Genomic DNA, 14,657 nt, shown 5'->3' on the forward strand with positions numbered 1-14,657 from the left:
TATAACCTATTTTGGACAAAATCACATCTGAAATTGGTGAAATCAAAACTTGGTTTGAAGACGAGTTATTTGGTTTGGTTATTTATTATACTATTGTACAATGAAATTTCGAAGCCAGATGGAGCTTCGGCCACGCTGCCACAGGAAACTGGAGCCCCAGGTATAAGCAAACTACAGTATTCCAACAGACGAACTGAGGATTGAACCTTCTTGATGCATTAGTGCCAACCACTATACCACAGGTTCATGGAAGCAAATTCCCAAGTGTTGTTTTGGATGACAAATCTTGCTGGTAATCTCGCATCAGTCATATTCATGCAAAACTGTCAAAAAGTATTTTTGTTATATCCAAACCAAAACACTTTCAACACGGCACATCCTACTACACTGTTCACTATTAACAGATTTACTGTAATCTGTTGCTTAGAGGTTTGGGGTAGCACCTACATTAGTTCTATACAGCCATTGTTTATAGGGATCACTTCAAATACAAGTATATACAGTTTATTTTGAGTAAACACATGGAGGAAGAGTCTTAGCATTCACTAGTCAGTTTTTGAAACTCTATTACTGCTGTTGTAGTTGTTGTTGATGCCATTACTGTTACTGTTACTATTGTTTTTGTAGATGCTGGGCCCTGGAGCTGTGGGTGCACAATGGAGTCTCACCATGCATAACCAAATTGATCACATGGCTTTCTTTATCTTGAAGACAAAGGGAAGCACCAGAACCCCAAATGTCCCACAATCCTCCAGGTGTGAAGACCTGATCAAATAGTTGCAACTGGTTGACTGTAGCATGTTACTCTGAGGTCATCGAGTCATAGAAAGGCTCTGATCAGGCTTTGTCTTCTCAGCACTTACCTCTCCTCCCTCCCCACTCTCTTCACCACTCCCAAGGACCGGCAGCAGCAGAGATACAGCCTGTGCTGCTCTTTCTCAACACCAATAGTCACCATCCAGCTAGCTAGCACCAGGCTGCTAACAAGCCACCTCAAAGAAGTGACCAGTTTTTTTCCAACCTTTACCACCAAGACTACACAGCAAAGACTGCTTTTGAAGTGGAATTGGTACTTTTCCCTGCTTGGCTTCCCCACCAGTTTCATTCAGCATGATCACTCCCTCCAGGATTAGTAACACCAACTGGGCCTAGTCTAGCTAATCTAAACTAGGAACTTTGATATTGTATTTGTGTTGTAGTGAATTGTGATAAGATTGGTGGTCAGGTTATGGTTTAGTTGGCTCTGCCAAATTGTTATGTTGACATTAGTTGCAATACATCGACACAGGATCTCTTGCATGCTAAACTAACCATTTTCACACATGTATGTGTACTCAGCCAGCAAGACCTCTGTTTGATCTTTTTTCTTCCTGGCCTCAAGGCCTCAGCATCCACTGACACAGACTCACAGTCGGACAGACAGATGGACAGACAGACGGCAAACACAGGGGGATGGACACAGACACAGACGGATGCACAGCTGTATAGACGTACACCGTAGATTGTATGTTTTCTTTATTGTTAATAAATGTCTTCTAAACATACTATATCTTCCATTTGTTTCATATTGCACACAAGTGAATTCTGCCAACCTCTACTGTCAAGACTTAAATTGACAACCTAGTGTATTTTATGAGACTGGTTTTAGAAAATGGTTATCTTTTCCCTTCTCGGAAGGGTGGTGCCCTGAGGTGATCTTGGACCTCATCTTTGATAATTATTATTTATGATAGCCAAATCCAAATTTAACAGCCTGAGCAGGCAAACACCAAATGTGGTGCCTGTGCATAAACCTGGCACAAAATAGATGTCATTAGTCTTATCATTGTCACCATTACGATATATCTATTACAAATAGTCAATATGACTATTACAAATGTATAAATATTGCTGTTAATGTGTCCAGCAAGAGTATAGGACCATATTTTCCTTTAGTATAGAGAGCAATTAATTAAAGCTGGGGTTTTTTGTCTGTTTAAATTTATCTCTCTATAGCCTGATATGGTGGTCCTTCTTAGCTCACAGATGCAACATCCATATGGTTTTATTAATTTATAAGTCCCCCACTGTAAAACTTCTCAGTTACATCTATTTATTACTTGTTTAGTCAATGAACACACGCTCAAGCAACTGGTGGCAAGTACAAGCCCTAAATTCTGAACTGAGCTAGAGAGAACTGGCTTCTTTTCTATGCCTCTAATATTTGGAACAATTACCTAACTCTAAAATTACCTAAAACTAAATGCATTTGTATCCCTCAATCAATTCAAATCATTATTCACTTCATCAATCATATAAAAGTCATATGTGTGTGTGTGTGTGTGTGTGTGTGTGTGTGCGTGCGTGCGTGCGTGCGTGCGTGCGTGCGTGCGTGCGTGCGTGTGTGTGTAACTCACCTTAGCAGGAGACTGGTGGGAGCATGTCATTTTTGAATAAGTGTGTTGTCATCTAGATGTCAAGATGACATTTTGATCTTCTCCCGCACTCCTTGGTATGTTGAATATATCCAACAGTGATTGCTGGAAAACAAAATGTTTGCCAGAACAACTTTTTAGTGTTGTGTGTTTGATAAAGGCCAGCTTCGCCTAGACCCAGCAAAAGTCTTTATCAGGAACTGTAGTGAAATTGCTGCTCCCCTCACTCAACTCCATTATAGTTGAACTCCATTATATCTCCATTCACATGGAGGCCATAGGCAGAGTCAGACTTTGAACAGCCATGTTTAAACAACATTTTTATTAATGCCCCCAAGCTTCTCTACTCAGAACCAGAGAGGCAATTCACTTTGAATGTCAACACTTCAGATTCAGCAGTGGGGCCTTCCTGTCTTAGCACCATCCTTCAGACAACAACCTTCACCCCTTCATCGACTCTCCCCAGCTGAAAGGAATTAGAATGTGGAGAACCTTGAGTTGTTAGCAGTCTTAGTCCTCCACGAAGGGTGGCACTGTTTGGAGGGTGCCATGCACCCTGTCGTCATATGGACGACTATGTAGCTTGTCAGCTTAACTCCCACCAAGGTCATTGGGCCCTGGCCTATGCTAAATGTTGCAAGAAGAGATTATTTTGGTGTGTTTTCACCCAAAGTGGGTTACACTATAGGACTATACAATGGGACAAGTGGGTATGGAAAGATTTATTTGTTATTTATAAATTAAGAGTCTTATATCTAATTATCAAAGTGAATTGAAAGTGTCTCAGAACACCTTTACGAAGGCCCCCAGAACACCTTCAATGCACTACCCTTGAGCAAGGTACCGAACCCATAAATGCCCACATGGGGCCCTGCGATGAACTGGCAACTCATCCATAGGTGTATCCTGTACACATTGAAATGGCAGAACAGCCATTGAGAATTGTTAGGATTCAATGCATGTTGTTGTGTTTTTTCCAGTTCCTTCCCCTTTCCCTGACAGGCAGGTTTGAAACACCACCTCCCTCACATGCAGCACATCTGGGTTGAGTGGCTCGACAATTTTACAGAGAGGCGTGTTTCGCCTCCTGTCGCCAGATTGATGATCCTCCGTGGTTGCTTGGCTTTCCTTTTGGAGAATGTTTGAGATTGAACTTTTGCTAGTCTGCCTTCCTTGCGAGTTTTACCTACCCCACCTTTATCCTGTTTTGCTATTTTTTCACAGTTCCCAGTTCACTGCTCCTCAGATCAGCCTTGCTCACCTGCACATTGCCCACCTGTTGCACCATTACCCTTTTGTAACCTTTTGTTTTGAAAATTAAACCTTTTTATGGCCAGGTTTGTCCATGTCTGCAATTTGGGTAATGTTTCTGCCTTCCTCTGGCTTAGTAAGAATAGAATTTAGGTTGGAAATTGTGCTGACATAATGGATAAATATTAGGGAACACAGAACGTCACATTCAGCCAACGATATTGTGAAGGACTGCTGGGAGCATGAGCGCACTAATGAAACTAGCTATGGTTGGTAGGGAATATGTTGGCGGAACGGGCAGTTTTGGATCAAATTCAGGTTAGTGAAACAATCCTGGTATAAAATATTCCTCTCTGGCTCATTGTAATGCCTGTGGTAAATTTTGAAATAAGAAATCATCTTAACAAAATAAAGAAACCAGGTGTAGATGGGAGTGTAAAATACTCACGGTATAAGTGCCCAAATACAATAAAATTATTTACAGATGGTTTAAAAGACCCGGAAACAGGTTAGACTGAGGCAGTCATATATATGACTTGGAGTAAAGTCAACATAATGAAAAGATGTATAGATCACTTATCTGTATGTTCTGTGGAATAAATAGTGATAATAATGCTGCAATGATAGAAGAACATCCATCCATCCATCCATCCATCCATCCATCCATCCACTACCACTTATCCGGGGTCGGGTCGCGGGGGCAGCAGCCTAAGGAGAGAAGCCCAGACTTCCCTCTCCCCAGCTACCTCCTCCAGCTCATCCGGAGGGATCCCCAGGCGTTCCCAGGCCAGTCGAGAGACATAGTCTCTCCAACGTGTCCTGGGTCTCCCCGGGGGTCTCCTACCGGAAGGACATGCCCTGAACACCTCACCAGGGAGGCGTCCAGGGGGCATCCTAACTAGATGCCCAAGCCACCCCATCTGGCTCCTCTCAACGCGGAGGAGCAGCGACTCTACTCCGAGCTCCTCCCGGATGGCAGAGCTTCTCACCCCATCTCTAAGGGAGAGCCCAGCCACCCTACGGAGGAAGCTCATTTCAGCCGCTTGTACCCGTGATCTTGTTCTTTCGGTCATTACCCAAAGCTCATGACCATAGGTGAGGGTAGGAACAAAGATCGACCGGTAAATCGAGAGCTTCGCCTTTCGGCTCAGCTCTCTCTTCACCACAACGGACCGGTGCAGAGTCCGCATTACTGCGGATGCCGCACCGATCCGCCTGTCGATCTCCCGCTCCATTCTTCCCTCACTCGTGAACAAGACCCCGAGGTACTTAAACTCCTCCACTTGGGGCAAGATCTCCTCCTTGACCCGGAGAAGGCACTCCACCTTTTTCCGGTCGAGAACCATGGCCTCGGATTTGGAGGTGCTGATTTTCATCCCAGCCACTTCACATGCGGCGGCGAACCGATCCAGTGATAGTTGGAGGTCACGGGCCGATGACGCCAACAGGACCACATCATCTGCAAAAAGCAGAGACCTGATCCTGAGGTCACCAAACCGGATCCCCTCAACACCATGACTGCACCTAGAAATTCTGTCCATAAAAATTATGAACAGAATCGGTGACAAAGGGCAGCCCTGGCGGAGACCAACCCTCACCGGAAACAAGTTCGACTTACTGCCAGCAATTCGGACCAAACTCTGGCACCGATCGTACAGGGAGCGGGCGGCCCGTATCAGCGGGCCCGACACCCCATACTCTCGGAGGATCCCCCACAGGACCCCCCGAGGGACACGGTCGAATGCCTTCTCCAAGTCCACAAAACACATGTGGACTGGTTGGGCAAACTCCCATGCACCCTCGAAGACCCTGCTGAGGGTGTAGAGCTGGTCCACTGTTCCACGCCCAGGACGAAAACCACATTGCTCCTCCTGAATCCGAGGTTCGACTGTCCAGCGGACCCTCCTCTCCAGTACCCCTGAATAGACCTTACCAGGGAGGCTGAGGAGTGTGATCCCCCTATAGTTGGAACACACCCTCCGGTCCCCCTTCTTAAAAAGAGGGACTACCACCCCGGTCTGCCAATCCAGCGGCACTGCCCCCGATGTCCACGCGATGTTGCAGAGTCGAGTCAACCACGACAGCCCTACAACATCCAGAGCCTTAAGGAACTCTGGGCGGATCTCATCCACCCCCGGGGCCTTGCCACCGAGGAGTTTTTTGACTACCTCGGCAACTTCAGCCCTGGAGATATGAGAGCCCATCTCCAGGTCCCCAGGCCCTACTTCCTCACTGGAAGGCGTGTTGGTGGGATTGAGGAGGTCCTCGAAGTATTCCTTCCACCGATCCACAACATCCCGAGTTGAGGTCAGCAGCACACCATCACCACTATAAACAGTGTTGACAGTGCACTGCTTCCCCTTCCTCAGACGCCGGATGGTGGTCCAGAACCTTTTCGAGGCCGTCCGAAAGTCGTTCTCCATGGCCTCACCGAACTCTTCCCATGCCCGAGTCTTTGCCTCGGCAACCGCCGTAGCTGCACTCCGCTTGGCACGCCAGTACCTATCTGCTGCCTCAGGAGTCCCACAGGCCAGTAAGGCCCGATACGACTCCTTCTTCAGCTTGACGGCATCCCCCACCGCTGGTGTCCACCAGCGGGTTCAGGCATTGCCGCCACGACAGGCACCAACCACCTTGCGGCCACAGCATCGGTCAGCCGCTTCAACAATGGAGGCACGGAACATGGTCCACTCGGACTCAATGTCCCCCGCCTCCCCCGGGACATGGTCAAAGCTCTCCCGGAGGCGTGAGTTGAAGCTCCTTCTGACAGGGGACTCTGCCAGGCGTTCCCAGCAGACCCTCACAACACGTTTGGGCCTGCCAGGTCTGTCCGGCATCCTTCCCCACCATCGGAGCCAACTCACCACCAGGTGGTGATCAGTTGACAGCTCCGCCCCTCTCTTCACCCGAGTGTCCAGAACATGCGGCCGCAAATCCGATGACACAACCACAAAGTCGATCATCGATCTGCGGCCTAAGGCGTCCTGGTGCCTTTATGTCTGAACAAGGTGTTCGTTATGGACAATCTGAGACGAGCACAGAAGTCCAATAACAAAACACCACTCGGGTTCAGATCAGGGGGGCCGTTCTTCCCAATCACACCTCTCCAGGTCACACTGTCATTGCCAACGTGAGCATTGAAGTCACCCAGGAGGACGAGGGAGCCCCCAGAAGGGGCACTCTCCAGCACTCCCTCTAAGGACTCCAAAAAGGGTGGATACGCTGAACTGCTGTTTGGACCATAGGCACAAACAACAGTCAGGATCCGTCCCCCCACCCGAAGGCGAAGGGAGGCTACCCTCTCATCCACCGGGGTAAACTCCAATACACAGGCACTGAGCTGGGGAGCAACCAGAATTGCCACCCCTGCTCGTCGCCTCTCACCATCGGCAACTCCAGAGTGGTAGAGAGTCCAACCCCTCTCAAGAAGACTGGTTCCAGAGCCCTTGCCGTGCGTCGAGGTGAGGCCAACTATATCTAGTCGGAACTTCTCAACCTCGCGCACCAACTCAGGCTCCTTTCCCACCAGAGAGGTGACATTCCATGTCCCTAGAGCCAGTTTATGCAGCCGGGGATCAGACCGCCAAGGTCCCTGCCTCCGGCTGCTACCCAAAACACAATGCACCCGACCCCCTTGGCCCCTCCTGCAGGTGGTGAGCCCACGGGAAGGGGGTCCCATGTTGCCTCTTCGGGCTGCGCCCGGCCGGACTCCATGGGCAGAGGTCCGGCCACCAGGCGCTCGCCAACGTGCCCCACCCCCAGGCCTGGCTCCAGGAGGGGGCCCCGGTGACCCGCATCCGGGCAAGGGAAACTTGGCACCAAAGTTGTTCAGCATCATTAGGGGGTCCTGGGCTACGCTTTGTCTGGTCCCTCACCTAGGACCTGTTTGCCATGGGTGGCCCTACCAGGGGCATGTAGCCCCAGACAACGGAGCTCCTAGGATCATTGGTACACGCAAACCCCTCCACCACGATAAGGTGGCAGCCCAGGGAGGGGGCTAGTGATACCTTACCAGCCAAATAGACCGCTCCGCTCTCAGAATGCTGGTCTACTTGTGGTTCCCAGAGTCTCTAGGAGACTCGAATGGGGGGCCAAGCATTTAGCATTTATCTATACTTTTAAGATCAGACTTAAAACCTACCTCTTTGAAAAAGCTTATTGTTACTAATTCTGCAGTTCCAGTTACTATCATAGACAGACAAATTATCATACTTAGGGGGTTGTCTAATCATTAGGTTAACATCTTAGCTGTGCTGTTATAGGCCAAGGCTGCCAGGGTCCAGAAACATGATCACCTGACAGGCCTCTGTCACCCCACTGGGTCATGGTTTCCTCTCCTCTCCTCTCCTCTCCTCTCCTCTCCTCTCCTCTCCTCTCCTCTCCTCTCCTCTCCTCTCCTCTCCTCTCCTCTCCACATCAAGTAGACTAGTTATGCTGATTCTTGTGTAGTTTTTCTGCTTCTCACCCCCTCATTCTGTATTCATTTACAGGTATCGCCGCCTTCAGAGCTGTGTGATGACCTCCGGCCTCGCTGACCCACTCGGCCAGCGGCTTGCATAAATAGTGTATTTTTGTATGTGTTTCTGTGCTCTGTGCCTCTCCTCTCCTCTCCTCTCCTCTCCTCTCCTCTCCTCTCCTCTCCTCTCCTCTCCTCTCCTCTCCTCTCCTCTCCTCTCCTCTCCTCTCCTCTAGTTTTAAACCTTGAGCCTGGTCCTGCTCAAGGTTTCTTCCTGTTAAAGGGGAGTTTTTCCTTGCCACTGTTGCTTGTTGGGGCTTAGGCCCTGGGATTCCGGAAAGCGCCTTGAAACAATTTTGAGTCTAAAAGACGCTATATAAATAAAGATTGATTTGATTTATGTGTGGGCATAGGGAGTGCGTCAGCTTGGATAGGTGGTGCGTTTGGTGGCGAGGTTGTGTTAGTCCTTCAGGTCCCCTGTTGTGGCCGTCCTCCTACCAAGGTCCCTAATGTGCCTTCTCGAGCTGTATTTTCTGATTTGGAGACTGCTGATTTGCCTCTTGGAGATTAACAGGAGACCATAAAAGGAGAGCAATGACAGCTGTCTGCACAACCATTTGCTGATGCTCTCCAGCTACCCCATGGATAACTGGTGGAACAGCGATGTCAGGCAGCAACTGTTCAAGTAACTGGCCCCTAGTTGTGGGCTGCTTAAAGAGGGCATGAGCATTTTTGTTGTTCCAGCCCAGCCAGGTACAGAACACTGTAGTCAAACGCTACGAGCCCAGATAACCAACAACCATAGCACCCAGTTTAACTGACTCCAGATGTCTCAGGAGGTTATTATCAGTCCACACAATGCATTAGTGATCCCCTTGAACCTCTCCACCATTGCCCATTTCATGGCAAAGAACTCCAGTTACATGGAGTTATAGTTCTCCTAGGCTAGGTTCAAACTGAAGCTCAAGTAGGCAACAGGGCTCACCATTCCCTATTGCTCCTTAGATAGAACAGCTCCCAACCTGGCTGGCATTAACTTCTAAAATAAAGGGCAGGGAGAAATTAGCAAATGTCACGGTCAATGCAGTTTACAAAGTGAGACCCTAATTTGGATGAGCTCCTCTCATAGTTCTTCTTGAGAGATGAGGTGACCCAGGTATTGCACTGGAAGATCCTACATTTTTCCAGTTTTGTACCACTCCTGGCCCATCACAGCATCCATTTAGATTAAGTGCACCTCTACAGAGGAAAAAAAGACAATTATGTCATCCAGATACAACAGAAGAATTTGGCAGTGCTGTGCTCCAAACATTTGTTCTGAACAAAGTTAGTTTTTCTTCTGCAAATATAATTGAGATGATATTCAACTTTTAGTGGCTTTGAGAGCTTAAATTTTTATTTTCAGAGAGAATTCCTTGGATCCATTTGAAAAGCAAACTTCCTTTCTAAATCTGGACTCTGAGCGAATTTCAGATCTAAGCCTATCTGGAACTGCTTGCCATAGATAACACGATTTATTTCTTGTCAACAGGGGGCGCCAAATACTTTTATACAGTACATAGTCCTTACTCGTATGACAAATGAATGGATTTTAATTCTGTATTTTTGGAGAACATGGGTTGGACTGTTTCAGAAAACCGAGGTATATTTTTGATTTATATTTTTTCTTCATTTTTTTCTACTCTGACCCCTAATGATTTTGACTCATTAATACTGCCCATTAAAATACATTTTATTGCTTTTGTTGACGATCATTTCTTAAAGATTGCAGCAATTTTGACAGAGGTGTTTCTTATTTCAGGGTTTTGCATGCGCTCCCAAATTCCCAAAGGTGAGAAGAACTTTTTTACTTTCTGCCAGTAAGGTAGCCTTACTTTTTATGTCACATTTTACTGTTTGTTACTCTCGTGGTGCACAGGGATAAGAGATGTAATCAATAAAAAAGCCTTATTTTTGTAAAGCAGTAAAATGGATGTATATTTCTTACAAGAAACACCAATTCTGAGGAAATAAAGTGACAATTGTGGCTCCAAGGGCTCATTATTTAATCACACTTTTCTTGTGAATATATATTTGATTGTCTGACATCCTCCTTAAGCTCAAGTGATATCACTCCTCCTCCAAAAGACCATGCTGGAGGCGACGACTTATGATATCCAATACAAATTCTAATAAGAAAAAAATCCCCGGATACTGGAAACTTCACACCGCCTTTCTTCAGCACCCTGCCCAGTTAGTAAGGAAATCATAAATAATTTTAAATCTAGACATATCTCCTTTATCTCCAAATGAAAACTGTTTCAATTTCAATGTAGAAAGTTCCCCATCAAATTTAGCTAACAATATGCAAAAATGAAAAATGTAATCCCCAATATCTTAAATGTAATAAATGATCATTTAAACATGCCACAAAATTGTATTCTACAAGAGGGATTGGTTATGCTTTATAATGTAAAAAGAAAAATTTGGTGACAAAGCTCATACCTTTTCAGTTTAGGAAAAAACAAGGGGAAAGTAAAAGTTCATTATATGTGAATAATTTACTTACTACTGATGAGAAATCCATCTATGTTTCTATGAAACGGTCTTTGACAGTTGCCATATTTATTCCTAAAATTCTCAGGGAAGCCTTGAACTATTTGATCATCCAAGAACCTGAAGCAGTTATCAAATACCTTATCCTGATGTGCTCCCATTTACATTTTACAGAATCTTCAAGGAGGTTATTAAAGATATGACTCTGGCAGGCTTTTGGGAATGTGTAGATAGTGGAGAACTACCTCAAGATTCTTTATATTTAGATAATTTAAGCCCTACCTCATTGAATTTGGAAAATGAACTGTTTTCTTAACTCTATGCCAAAACACTAAAACACTGGAGGAACTTATTTCTACTTCTCAATATGGGTTTATGAAGGACAGACCTAGATATATTAAAGTATTCATACTTTTCTTAGATTTTTACAAAGTCTTTGCAAGTTATACACCGATGTAGAACAGCACAAAGAACACAATTATTCAGAAGCATTGTGTAATGAAAAACATCACAAAATATAGAATTTTAAAATAGTAGTCATGCCCACCCTCCCCTACTCTGTTGAAGGGTCCTCTTATTTTCATAAACTCTGATCAAGCTTTTAAGTGCAGTTATAACTGAGAGACAGAAAGTCAAAATCATGAGATAGACAGTCATAATTATGAACTATTGAGATAAAAAACAATATTGTGTTAGAAAATGACGAGAAAGCTGAAATTATGCTTGACATGTGCAGCAGCGTAATAGAACAAGCCCTCACCTGCAGAGAGGGAAAAAATGGCAATGTAGTATATTAGGTGCTGTGAATGAACAATTAGCATGTTTTTGTTAATAATATGTTTTGATTGAATATAAGACATCAGTCCAACATTGTCAGTCATAGTAACTAATGCATAGGCTAACATTTATGGCAGGGATGTCCAAATCCAGTTCTCGAGGGCCAGGTTTTCTGTCCTAACTGGTAGACATCGCTTTCACTTTGAATCCTAAGACCCTCTGAGGAAGCATTTACTGCCTGGAAGGAAAGAAAACCCAGGGGATGGATTGGGCACCGCTGATTCAAGTAGCTGCAGCAGAGCACATAGTTTGCTGCTGGTTGTCATGATACATGAGTAGCTCACACGATCAATATGTTTGAGCAGTGTTAGCTGGGTGTCCTCTTGGGGTGAAACATCTGATTCTGAAGAAGTGGGTGTAGGCTACAGCTAGCATGCTGCTTTGGGAGAAGAGTTATTATGCCTGAAGGTTTCTCTCATTATGAAACAAGCACAACACAGTAATGATGCTATAGCATGAGTGCAGAGTGTGTTGAAATCCATGTAAATAATGGACTGAGACATATAAGAATATAATGATGTTTGAAGCACATCTGCCTTACACCCTCCACAATAACCATTTTTTAATGATAATTGTGTAAAATCAGAGCAAAAAGTTACACAAAAAGTAAAATCTTGATTGCACTGACTTCAGTGAGCTCAGGGTAAGCTTCACTTCTCTTGCTCAGGTTTTTGCATCAGCCATGATGGATGAGTTTAGAGAATTCTAGTGGTCAAGGCATGTACCTGAGGAAACAAACCAACAAATCGTCAGCCTATTAAAATAATTTTGACAAAAAAAAAAAAAGAAAATCCCAAAAACTTGAAAAAATGACTTGGAAGATTGTTTTAATAGGGTGATGAAATGGAAGAGGTCAAGGTATTTACTATGCTCAGGGAATGGTTCATTTGGACTTTTGCTTGATTTGTTTCTGATTATGCATATTCCTTCTTATTCAGAATTCATGAAATATTTCTCCATTTTGGATTGATTTCAAATCAAATCAAAATCAAATCAATCTTTATTTATATAGCGTCTTATACAATCAAAATTGTTTCAAGGCGCTTTCCAGAATCCCAGGGCCTGACCCCAGACAAGCAACAGTGGCAAGGAAAAACTCCCCTTTAATAGGAAGAAACCTTGAGCAGGACCAGGCTCATGTAGGGGGACCCTCCTGCTGATGGCCGGCTAGGGTAAAGAGAGAGGAGAGGAGGGAGGACAGGTAGAGGATAGGATAGGTAGGAGAGGAGAGGGGTAGAGGAGAGGAGGGGTAGAGTGAAGGGGAGGTAGAGGAGAGGAGAAGGAGGAGGAGGGGAAAGAGGAGAGGAAAGAAGAGGAGAGGGAGAAGTAGAGGAGAGGAGAGGAGAGGAGAGGAGAGGAGAGGAGAGGAGAGGAGAGGAGAGGAGAGGAGAGGAGAGGGAGAGGGAGAGGGAGAGGAGAGGAGAGGAGAGGAGAGGAGAGGAGAGGAGAGGAGAGGAGAGGAGAGGAGAGGAGAGGAGAGGAGAGGAGAGGGAGAGGAGAGGCACAGAGCACAGAAACACACACAAAAAATATGCACAATCACTTCAACGGGGCCGGCGGTCATTATGCAGCTCCGATGGCAGTGATACCTGCAAATAGATAGGGGGGGGGGGGGGGGGGGGGAGAGAAGCAGAAAAACAACACAAGAATCAGCATAACTAGTCTGCTTGATGAGGAGAGGAAAGGAGAGGAAAGGCAGAGGAAACCATGACCCAGTGGAGTGACAGAGGCCTGTCAGGTGATCATGTTTCCGGACCCCGGCAGCCTTGGCCTATAACAGCATAGCTAGAATGTGACCTAATGATTAGACGACCCCCTAAGTATGATAATTTGTCTGTCTATGATAGTAACTGGAACTACTGAATTAGTAACAGTAAGCTTTTTCAAAGAGGTAGGTTTTGAGTCTGATCTTAAAAGTAGCGATGGAGTCAGCCTCCCGTACCTGGACAGGGAGCTGGTTCCATAGCAGGGGGGCCTGGTAGCTAAATGCTCGGCCCCCCATTCTACTCCTAGAAACTCTGGGAACCACAAGTAGACCAGCATTCTGAGAGCGCAGCGGTCTATTGGGCTGATAGGGTATCACTAGCTCCTCCAGGTAGGATGGAGCTAGGCCTCTGAGGACCTTGTAGGTCAGAAGAAGGGTTTTAAAAGTTATTCTAAATTTAACGGGCAGCCAATGAAGCGACGCCTTTACAGGACTTATGTGATCTCTTTTGTCAATACCTGTCAGAACTCTGGCTGCAGCATTTTGGATCAACTGGAGGCTTCTTAAAGAGTTGTTTGGACACCCTGATAATAAGGAGTTACAGTAGTCCAGCCTGGAAGTAACAAATGCATGGACTAACTTTTCAGCATCAGGCTGCATCAGTAGCTTCCTGATCTTTGAGATGTTCCTCAAGTGAAAAAAGGCACTTCTAGAGACTAATTTAATGTGTGAGTTGAAGGAGAGATTTTGATCAAAAGTTACTCCTAGATTCCTCACAGAGAGACTAGATGTTAATGAGATACCATCTAGAGTGATCATGTGATCTAATCTATCCCTGAGAGGTTCAGGACCAAACACCATGACCTCAGTTTTTCCTGGGTTAAGGAGGAGGAAATTTGAAGACATCCAGGACTTTATGTCTTTAAGACAGGTCTGGAGCTTCACTAACTTCTCTGTCTCCTCGGGTTTCATGGATAAATAGAGCTGAGTGTCATCAGCATAACAATGAAAATTTATCCCATGCTGCCGAATAATGTTCCCTAAGGGAAGCATGTACAAGGTGAAGAGGATTGGTCCGAGTACGGAACCTTGAGGAACTCCATGGCTAACCCTACTGTATGAGGAGGGAACGCCGTGGACATGGGCAAACTGGTATCTATCAGATAAATATGATCTAAACCAGTCTAGTGCTGTCCCTTTAATCCCAATCACATGTTCCAGTCTTGTAACAGGATGCTGTGATCAACTGTATCAAAAGCAGCACTGAGGTCCAGCAGAACCAGCATAAAGACCAGTCCATGATCGGAAGCTATGAGAAGATCATTAGTGACTTTAAGAAGTGCTGTTTCTGTGCTGTGGTGAGCTCTAAAGCCTGACTGAAACATCTCAAACAGGCTGTTCCTCTGCAGGTGCTCCAGTAACTGAGTCACCACCACCTTCTCTAGAACTTTAGAGATAA

The sequence above is a fragment of the Takifugu rubripes genome, chromosome 13 (genome assembly GCF_901000725.2).
Source record: "Takifugu rubripes chromosome 13, fTakRub1.2, whole genome shotgun sequence".
NCBI lineage: Eukaryota > Metazoa > Chordata > Actinopteri > Tetraodontiformes > Tetraodontidae > Takifugu > Takifugu rubripes.